Genomic DNA, 11,840 nt, shown 5'->3' with positions numbered 1-11,840 from the left:
GCGATCCTCTTAGCTCCAATAAATTTAAATAAAAAAACATATGGAGGTAATCCCATTATACATAGTGTTATCCGTACCTGGAAACAATTAAAGCTTACGTTAAAATTGAGTAAATTATCTGTTTTCCTTCCTATTGCGAATAATCCTTCTTTTAAACCGTCTGTCTTAGATAGAGGCTTTGCTCAATGGAAAAGTTATGGAATCAAAAGGGTGGGAGATCTTTATCATAAGGGAACTTTTCTTTCGTTTCAGGAGTTACAGCAGAAGTACGGATTACATGTTAATAATTATTTTAGATATTTACAACTTAGAGATTATGTAAAATCACACATGCAAGAATATAAGTTTAGAGGTCCAGAAACACTTGATGTATGCCTGAATCGACATTATAACTCAAATAAATTAATATATTTTATTTACAATATTCTCCTTGACATTGACATTCCGTCATCAGAATCTTATAGACGAGCATGGGAGGACGAATTGAATCAATTTATAATGCAAGATATATGGGATGAAAGTTTACAACATATACATCAATGTTCATTGAATACTAGACATTCCTTAATACAATTTAAAATAATACATAGATTACATTATTCGAAGACGAAATTAAATAGGATTTTTCCTAGTATCTCTCCTATGTGTGATAAATGTCAATTTCAAGAAGCTAATTTAACTCATATTTTCGTAACTTGTATAAAAATGCAAAACTTCTGGTTGGAGATTTTTAAAATAGTTTCTAAAGTTATTAATAAAAAATTAGATATGGACCCAAAATTAATTATATTAGGATTATCAGAACATACTACAAATTTTACAGTAAGTCAGGTACATTTTCTTGATTACAGTCTAATAACTGCGAAAAAACTAATACTTAAATTTTGGAAAAAACCAATAACCCCCACAATTAAAATGTGGACTATGGAAATGACAGAGACCCTGCATTTGGAAAAAATAAGGTTTGCCTTAATCGACAAACCTGAGTTATTTTTAAAAATATGGTCTCCATTTATTGAATTTTTAGAAAAGTAAATGGGTTTGGCACAGGACTAAAATAAAAATTTTTTTAATAAAAAGTTGAAACTAGAGTTGGGGGTTGGATGTACAGCTGTGGTTTTTGTCTCCCGGATCTACTCCCGTTAATTTTTATTGTTAGATCCTTTTTTTTTTTAACCCTCTTACTCTCTCTCCCCAAGTTTATAGTTTTATATTTTTATTTTTACTTTCTCTCTTCAAAAATTAAAAAATTGAAGCTATGTAAGAACTTTGTAACAAATGTGTTTTTTCTTATTTCGATTTGTACATATGCTTTTCAAAAATAAAATATTAAAAAAATAAATAAATAATAATATATATATAATGGGCGCTCTTTGTAAGGTGCATTTTGGTGAATTCGGAAGAAGAGAGAGCTTCACTTTGCACTAATCACACCATGTCACATCAAGCAGCACTTCATGTTGAGCATCGAACAAACCAACATAAAATACAGAAAATCAATCCCAATTATAAACCAATACCAATAACGTCCATTTAATAGAATTGTATAAAGACTAGTTTACACTGGAATTATTATACTAAAAGCTTTCCCCTCCCGCCCACAGTAGTCACCAGGCAATCCCATACAGCAAAGTAATAGAGAACATACAAGAAAGTGAATAATTTTCCTACGTACCAGTTACTGTTAAAACTGCTATGAACAATGCCGTGGGCGTTTTACTACAGATTGTTTTTTTCAGTCTGAATTTATTTTTGCGTTGACCCACATGTATTTTTAAAAGTAATTGCAACAGCTCATCACACTATAACATTAAATTTAACGTCAATACTTCCCAAGCTCATCGTCTAAAATATTTTTAATTGATTACAGATGATAGGGGGAGAAGTACTTGAATCTTGACTTTGACGGTACTTTCTGTAATAGTCATCCGTGGGAATAAGTGCACGGGACAAATGTTTCCATCTGCACTTCTGCCTTCCGCTTTCATTTCTGTTGTGACCCTCTTACAATGACTGAAAACCCACCGAAAGGAGAACATATTCATCCTTTATAAAGAAAGCAAAATGGCTTTGGTGAGCTGGAAACCGCCACATGCTTTAACAGTTCAATACACAGGAAAAAAATGTGCATTCACACGACAAGAAAATAATAAAATCTAGTGAACAAATTACTTCGATCTTGTAGGCATTTTATGTAGGTGTAAACCACACGACCTTTGTACTATTAATTTTGTACTACATATGCCCTTTGTAATTAGCAGACATTTTACTTTGCAATCCTATTTCTGTTATTCAGCAGCTCGGTTTAGTTTATTGTCACGTGTACCAAGGTACAGTGAAAAGCTTTTTTGTTGCGTGCTGACCAGTCAGCAGAAAGACAATACATGATTACCATCAATCCATTTACAGTGTATAGATTTAAGAGTGTGGAGTGATTGTAATATGGGTTTGTAGATCTGCTTCTGTGGCGAGCACGCAAATAGTTGCCTGTGTTGGGCGCTATCTTGGAAGCCACCAAATACCTCATAGTTTGGATTCAGAACTGGCTTTCCCATAGAGGGTAGTGGGCAGGAGAGGAAGGGTGTTCTTGTGGCTGGGTCCACACAGTAGTGTTACGCAGGGATCGGTGCTGGGACCTCTGTTGTTTAAGAGATATATAAACGACTTGGATGAAATTGAAGATAATGGTTAATAAGTTTGTAGGCCACATAAAATTCAGTGGTGTTGAAGACAGTGAAGAAGGCTGTCAAAGGATGCAGCAGGATACAGATCATTGTGGGTGAAGAGATGGCAGCTGGTGTTTAATCTGAGCAAGAGTGAAGTGGTATACTTAGTTGGTCAATTGTAAGGGCAAACGATACAGTCATTAGCAGAACCTCTAAGAACATTGATATGCAGAGGGATCTGGGGTCCAAGTCCATAGCTCCCTGAACGTAGCCAACACCAATAGAGTGGCAAAGAAAGAATAAGGCGTGCTTGCTTTCATCAGTCAGGGCATTGAGTAGAGAGGTCAGGAAGTAATGTTGCAGTTTTGTAAATCTTAGTTTGGCCGCACTTGGAGTATTGTGTCTGTTCTGGTTGCCCCATTACAGGAAGGATATAGAGGATTGCAGAGACGGTGCGGAAGAGGTTCACTAGGATATTGTCTAGATTAGAGGGTAATGGCTATAAGGAGACGTTGGACAAGCTTGGATTGTGTCTGCTGGAGCATTGGAGGCCGAGCTTTAAGTTGAGTGGGGCAATGTGGAAATGTCAAATACTAGAAGGCATAGATTTAAATTGAGAGCAGCAAAGTTTCAAGGAGATGTGCAGGGGCAGTATTTTACACAGAGAATATTAGGTGCCTGCATTATACTATTTGTTAATGTTCTATGTTTAACTAGCTTGAGTGGAAGTGCAAGGAACTACTTAGTATGCTTTGAAACAGAGATGGTCCTCGCACTCTTTGTAAGTCCGATACAGTGTCACACCATCTGGATTTGCTGACTGGGTATTATTTTCAAGCAGCACAGTGGCACAGCTGGTAGAGTTGCTACCTCACAGTGCTAGAGACCGCAATCGATCCTGACCTCGGGTACAGTCCGTGTGGAGTTTGCATGTTCTCCCTGTGACCACATGGGTTTCCACCCAGTGCTCTGGTTTCCTCCTACGTCCCAAAGACATGTGTGTTTGTAGATTAATTGGCCTCTGTAAAATTGAGCCAAGCATGTACAGAGAGGATGAAAAAGTGGGATAACATAGAACATGTACGAACAGGTGATCGATGGTCAGTGTGGACTTGATGGGCTGAAGGGCCAATTTCCATGCTGCATCTCTAAACTAAACCAAACTGAACTACCAACCAGTACAGAACCATAGTGCTGATTTCAGTCAAGTGGGAATGTAGCAGCTGAGTACTTAATGAAGATCGGTCGATGTTTTGTAGCGAGTTGAAAATATGTTTCCATTGACAATCTACTCCACCTCAACATCCTCATGCGTGACGGACATGTCTTTTTGAGCTCGGGGCTTGTGATGCACTGCACAAGTCTAGTGCACATAAAGCAAAAGACTGTGTGGGCTGCCAATGTGTTTACGATCATGTGGAAGGATTTTGAAAAACATTGAGTCAAGGCAACCTGGCCAACAATACATGGCCTAGATTGATTTAACAGTGTCTATAGTGGCTACCAGAAAAATATGCTGGTGTCTCCATGACAGAACTTACTTGATCATTAAGTGCCTTGTGGTAGAAGGTTCATACCAGCCACTAGGGGTTTCAAAACACACCAAAACACAATTCAGTGCAGGAATGAAGGAGGTACTCAGCAATGCTAAAATTCAGAGGAGAAACTGAACCAACTAGCTAACCATCCAGAGCTGCACAGTGGTGTAACTGGTAGAGCAACTGCCTCACAGTGCCAGAGTCCTGGATTTGATCTTGATCTTGGGTACTCTCGGTGTGGAGTTTGCATGTTCCCGCTGTGACTGCATGGGTTTCCTCCGGATGGTCCAGTTTCCTCCCACATCCCAAAGATGTGCGGGTTTGTAGGTTAATTGACCTCTGTGAAATTGTCCCAAATGTGTTGGGAGTGGATGGGAAAATGGGAGAACAGAACTAATGTGAATGGGTGATCAATGATCGGTGTAGGAGCCATTTTGGATTTATTAGTTATTTTAGCATATTATCATATTACTTTGTATCCTGCTGTATTATTTTGGGACACCAGGGTGTTGTCCTGAGATGAATGTTGGAGTTTACATAAATATGGACTGGGAGGTGCCATGGCCTGAGCTAGATTGTGAGTATAATTTGCCCAGCACTGATGTAATGCTTCAGTATGACACGAGACGTCTGCTGAACAAAGGGATTTGGCGGGCCATACAGGCGAAGTCAAGCCTACTAAAACATAGGGTTGTAGTCAGTAACAGGATACGAAGGAGTGACGGTGAAATACTAAGTTCTTACCACAAACAAACAAGTTAATGACGGGAGATATACTAATCTGGTTTGTATTTTTACTTCAATAAACAACCAACAAACTGCTACGATGTGAAGATCTCTCTGTTGTTGTTATTTGCGTCAAGGACCACTTCTCCCATTCCTTCGTCAACGGTAAGCTTAAGGACTTTATAGGGAAGGACTAAAGTTGCCACTACAGTCAGCATGTACCAGTGGGTCGTGGGGCATGTTTCTTCACTGTATCTCTAAACTATGCCAGATTGCACAGAATGACTGACATAAGCCCCAATTCCTCACCCAGATTACAAGTGCACTCTGAGAAGATTATATTGTATTTAATTTCACTCACATTCAATGAAATATAAGAAACAATTATCCAGTCCATCTGAGTTGAAGCAGACGTTCAATTCCACAAATGTAAAAACACAAAGTAATGGAGGAACTCAGTGGGTCGGGCAACATCTGGGAGGGAATGGACAGGCAATTTTTTAGGTCATGGTCCTTCTCCAGGTGTAAAAAGGTCCTGACCTGAAACATCACGTTTTTATATCTTCCAGAGATGAGCCCCAATTCAATGTCTCTCCATTAACCCTCACGCGTACTGCCTGACCCAGTGAGTTCCTCCAGCACCTTATGTTTTGATCAAGATTCCAGGATCGGCAGTCCCTTGTAGGTCCAGATATGAATCCCTTTGTTTAAATACATCCATTCACCCAGCTAGTCAAGGTTATGAAGAAGTCAAAAATGACCTCCTTGTCACATTGTCACATGTTTTTGTACTTGATCACCATTTACTCAAAAGCTCTGGTCATGAGGATGAAGCTTTTTGTAAGCAAAATGGCAGACATCAAGATCAAGAATGCAACAAACCTGACTGAGATCATAGTAGAATTAGTGGGATATGGCTTTAAATAGGTAACATTACTCAACTTTTCAGAAAAGACGTTGGATAACATTTAATGTGAGATTTTTAACAAAATAGATTTGTAGCAATGCTCCTGGAACAGCAGCATCCAAATCGCAATAACAAACACTGCAAAGAGGAGCCTTTTAAACGTAAAAGGATCAGAAACATAAGAGAGGCAGAAATAGAAGTTGGAGTACGGCATTTGGTCCCTTCATTAATCTGTCATTCAATAAGATCATGGCTGCTCATCTGAGAACAAGAAAGATGATGGGTTAGATATTGTCCTCGATAACTAGCAATATCTCTGCAACGTGGCTTAGTTTAGACATACAGCATAGAAACAGGCCCCAAGACCCATGAGTAAGAAGGAACTGCCGATGCTGGTTTAAAATGAAGACAGACACAAAAAGCTGGAGTAACTCAGCAGGACAGGCAGCATCTCTGGAGAGAAGGAATGGGTAACATTCCGGGTCAAGACCGTCTCGATCCGAAACATCACCCATTCCTTCTCTCCAGAGATGCTGCCTGTCCCGTTGAGTTACTCCAGCTTTTTGTGTCTATCCCAAGACCCATTATTCTGCCCCGACCTGATGCAATAAACAAAGTCAAAAAGGTATCATTTCACAGAATACGTAAAGGAAGCAAAAAAACATAGGATCGTAAAATTACTTCAAATAATATTCAAAGGATCAGGAAGGTTGCATTATTCAGATGTAGGGTTCCCCAAAACATTAATAAGAGGATTAACCTTTGCTTTACACTTTTCCTCAGAAATAGGTGGTACTGAACAGAAAAACTGCTGTGAAGGTGTTTTTATTCCTAATGTTAAAACTTAAACTTTAACCTAACATAAAAACCTAACTTAGACACAAAAAGCTGGAGTAACTCAGCGGGTCAGACAGCATCTCTGGAGAAAAGGAATAGGTGACATTTTGGGTCCCCGAGATGCTGCCTGACCTGCTGAGTTACTCCAGCATTTTGTGAATTGAAACATAGAAAATAGGTGCAGGAGTAGGCCATTCGGCCCTTCGAGCCTGCACCGCCATTCAATATGATCATGGCTGATCATCTCATCTCGGTCCTAAAAGACTTCCCCCTTATCCTTAAACTGTGACCCCTTGTTCTGGACTTCCCCAACATCGGGAACAATCTTCCTGCATCAAGCCTGTCCAACCCCTTAAGAATTTTGTAAGTTTCTATAAGATCCCCCCTCAATCTTCTAAATTCCAGCGAGTACAAGCCGAGTCTATCCAGTCTTTCTTCATATGAAAGTCCTGCCATCCCAGGAAGAAGGGTCTCAACCTGAAACATTACCTATTCCTTTTCTCCAGAGATATTGTCTGACCCGCTGATTTACTCCAGCTATTTGTGTCTATCTTCAGTTTAAACCAGCATCTGCAGTTCCTTTCTACACATAAAATTCTAACCTCCTTTATGTGGAGCCAGCAAGTGAATTTTGAGAAGCTGTAATGTCTTTCCCAGCTGCAAGTTTGGCTGGAAGTAACTGCTAACATCCAGTCACAATATCCTTCATTCAACCACCCCCATCTCATGCACAGAGAGGAAATGGAAGAGGTAGTAGGCCATTGCACGGCTGATCTGAATGTGACCTTAACCACATTCCTGCCCACCTCAGCAACCTTCAACCCCCTTGCTTAACTAGTACCTATCTACTATTTTGACAATAATAAAATAATCAGCTAACACTGCTATGTGAGCAAGAGAGTATGAAGGCACAAACCTCCGGGATAAAGATAAAAGATGTTGCCTCATCTCTGTGTTAAATGGCACCTTTTTATAAACAAGAGGAAACATCCTCTCTATATCCACCTTGTCACAATACTATATGATAGAACTTTATTTATCCCAGGAGGAAAATTGATCTGCCAACAGTCATAAAAACACAAAATACATGAAACAGGAAATTAAAGTGACGAGTGGAAAAGATTGGGGATGTGCAAAGATTGGGGGTGGGGGGGGTGGGGGTAGCGGAGTCAGTCTCAGTCTCAGTCTACCCCACGACAGAAGGGGGAGGAGTTGTACATTGATAGCCACAGGGAAGAAGGATCTCCTGTGGCGTTCTGTGCTGCATCTTGGTGGAACCAGTCTGTTGCTGAAGGTACTCCTGAGGTTGACCAGTGTGTCATGGAGGGGGTGGAGCTGTACTGTCCAAGATGCTCCGCCGTTTGAGGAGCATCCTCCCCTCCAAGACCACCTCCCATGAATCCAACTCTGCCCCCAGGACGGAGCCAGTCTTCCTGATGAGTTTGTTGATCCTCTTGGCATGCGCGGCCTTTGCCCTGCTGCCCCAGCACACAACAGCGAACAAGATGGCACTGGCTACCACTGATTTGTAGAACATCTGCAGCATCTCACTGCAGACGTTGAAGGAGCCGAGCCTTCTCAAATAGTACAGGCGGCTCTGTCCCTTCTTGTACAGGGCCTCAGCGTTCCTGGACCAGTCCAGTTTACTGTCCAGGTACATTCCAAGGTATTTGTACTCCCTGATAAACTGCACATCCACACCATTGATGGAGACAGGGGACAGGAGTGTTCCTCTCCTCCTAAAGTCCACCACCAACTCCTTAGTCTTGTTGGTGTTGAGCTGCAGGTGATTCAGCCCACACCACTCAACAAAGTCGTTGACTGCACCTCTGCATTCAGCTTCCCTCCCCTCACTGATGCAGCCCACAATTGCAGAGTCGTCTGAAGACTTCTGCAGGTGGCAGGAGTCCGAGTTGTATCTGAAGTGTGAGGTGCAGATGGTGAACAGGAAGGGAGAGAGGACCATCCCCTGTGGGGCCCCTGAGTTGCTCACTGCCATGTCCGAGACACAGTTCTGTAGCCTGACATACTGTGGTCATCCAGTCAGGTAGTTGGTGATCCAGGAAACCAATGGAGCATCCACCCGCATCTCCATCCGTTTGCTCCCCAGCAGCGCAGGCTGGATGGTGTTGAAAGCACTGCTTATCCAGGTGAGCATAGGAACGATTGAGCAGTTGGACGATGGCTTCCTCAACCCCCATCTTTGTTTGGTAAGCAAACTGCAGGGGGTCCAGGTAGGGTTTAATCAGGGGTCGCTGGTGAATGAGCACCAGCCTCTCCAGGGACTTCATGATGTGTGAAGTCATCACCACCGGTCTGTAGTCCTTGGAGGAGCTGGAGCACGTCCTCTTTGGTACAGGAACCACGCAGGATGTCTTCCACATCGCAGGAACCCTCTCCAGGCCCAGGCTCAGGCTGAAGATATGCTGGAGTACTCCGCACAACTGGCTGTGTACACCTCACCCTTCTCCCCTAATTTACACCAAGGCCACTAATGGTGAGATAGCAGATTCAACTTAATCTTTTTCAGGCTGACAATCTGGCACTGAATAACTGATTGAGGATTATGGACCAACTTTGCATAAATCTCAGGAATCCCGTTAACGGCGTAACTCCAGAACATTACCTTTCCCGGACCGACACACAGGCATAATCTGATGAAAATGCTTACCTGTGCATTGTTACCCAGAAATTGCTGTTGAATATCTATGAATAAGTTCACATGGTGAATGTTAATTTGATTTGATTGATCAAAATGCAGCCCATTCATTTTGATTTTTTTTTTTAATTCCTTACCCATTCATCATTAAAAAAAGGCCATTAAAATACCATAATCATGAGATTCTCTGTCCAGTTCTGGTCCATGTATCTAGAGCTTTTACCATTGAATCATGATCAGAGAGTACTGTGGTTCACCCAAATAATTCACCATCCGTGTTAATGAGAAGTGACAGGAGCTTTCAGGACACTCACTGACTCTGGATGGAGCCCAATGCTGGCAGACTATATTGTTTCTGGTGTCATCTAGCATTGAATGCTATTGGCACTTTATTGAAAAGGATGAGACTTCTCCAGCACTTAGATGATTTCTCAACAACAGAGAGTGAAAGAGATATACTGTGATAGTTGTGTCAAGGTGACAAAAACAAGTGTTTTTTTAGTATTCAGACAGAGCTGAGGCGTTCACATTCAATACAATACAATACAATATATCTTTATTGTCATTGTACAGGGGTACAACGAGATTGGGAATGCGCCTCCCATACGATGCAATAAATTAATTAGCTAATCAGTATTAATTTAATCAACCCAATGAAACAAATTAGAACAGTTTTAAAACAGAATAAAGTGCAAGTAGATCTGTGCCGGTTCAGCAGAAGGTACTGCTGCATCACTATCATGGTAGCTCGGATACAGCCTGACTGCACAACTCATTCACCTTTGCATCTACTGGATGTGAAGAGATGACTGTTTCCCCCTCACCACAATGTCTGGACCCCAGCAGGACCCAGAACAGTGGGTGAAGGACTTTGTGATGGAGCAGAAGATGGAACAGGACAGTGGAAATGTGGCTGGAGAAGATAAGGGTGATTATGCTATTGATAATAATGAGCAGAATGTCATACCTGGAGTATTGTGTGCAGTTTTGGTCTGCTAATTTGAGGAAGGAAATTCTTGCTATTGAGGGAGTGCACCGTAGGTTCACCAGGTTAATTCCCGGGATGGCGGGATTGACATATGATGAAGGAATGGATCGAATGGGCTTATATTCACTGGAATTTAGAAGGATGAGAGAGGATCTTATAGAAACATAAAATTCTTAAGGGATTGGACAGGCGAGTTGCAGGAAAAATGTTCCCGATGTTGGGGAGTCCAGAACCAGGGGTCACAGTTTAAGAATAAGGTGTGGGCCATTTAGGACTGAGATGAGGAAAAAAGTTTTTCACCCAGAGTTGTGAATCTGTGGAATTCTCTGCCACAGAAGGCAGTGGAGGCCAATTCACTGGATGTATTCAAGAGAGAGTTGGATATAGCTCTTAGGGCTAACGGAATCAAGGGATATGGGGAGAAAGCAGGAACGGGGTACTGATTTTGGATGATCAGCCATGTTCATATTGAATGGTGGTGCTGGCTCGAAGGGCCGAATGGCCTACTCCTGCACCTACTTTCTATGTTTCTAACGCATCATTGAACTTAACAATCCCCAATACAACCCCAAAGGGCAGGACCACCACTGTGAGAAAGAAGCATTAGAGGAACCCGCACCACAGCAACAAGTACCAGCAACCAGCAGGCAGCAGTCTAGCACAGAGGCAAAGAGAATCTAACGTGGGTTCATTATGGAGGCGTGTCCCTGCATGTTACAGCTCCATGGGACTCAGGTGAAGACCACAATTAGACTTTCATGACCTACTGTCTGCCCTATAGTCCACATCTACTGTATCCTTGAATGGCTTGAGATGCCTAGCCTAAAGCTTTCGTGACCATGCCTGAATGGGGACATTCGCAATAGGATGCTGATGGGAAGTGGTGGTTTAGTTATATGAGCTTGCGAACTGATAATGTGATTGCTTTAATAATTCTACAGTAAAATACATATCACAGAATAAAATGGCTGATATCAAAACATTGAGCAGAGTGGAAAGACTGCCACACTGTTTGGGAAGTTCACTTCAAATAAAAGGCAGTGTGTTTATTATTGCCCAAAAACTCACCATTGGAGAGATCATCTTTGTTCTTCCAACTACTTTAGCCTAGACTGTAGATGAATAGTAGCAGAGTTTAGATCTTATGTGCCTTGTCATAGCTGGTTAGTTGGAAGTCTTAACTAGAACTGGTCATGCACGTAGTTTCTTGCTTATCCATTACCAATGAAAGAGATGCTCCCTCAAAGGTATCTCCCAATTTGCAGGTGTCATTTTTTTGTTTGGGCTTTTGGTTTTTGTAACAGGAACATTCGGGCAAAGTGCACATGTGGGCAGTGTGAGAAGCCTGCTACCAGTTTCGGGAATCAACAGCCAAGGCAAGGGGTTTGCTGTCAACAAATGTCGTCATGGGTACCCTTCCTGTTGGCCGCCTTCAACTATCTGTGCAGTGTAAAAAAAATGAATGTGACCTGCAAATCACAGAGGGTTCATCAAAGAGGTTTGGCTTGCGGGGGCGGTG

The sequence above is a fragment of the Rhinoraja longicauda genome, chromosome 13 (genome assembly GCF_053455715.1).
Source record: "Rhinoraja longicauda isolate Sanriku21f chromosome 13, sRhiLon1.1, whole genome shotgun sequence".
NCBI lineage: Eukaryota > Metazoa > Chordata > Chondrichthyes > Rajiformes > Arhynchobatidae > Rhinoraja > Rhinoraja longicauda.
Note: the sequence above shows the minus strand (reverse complement) of the source record.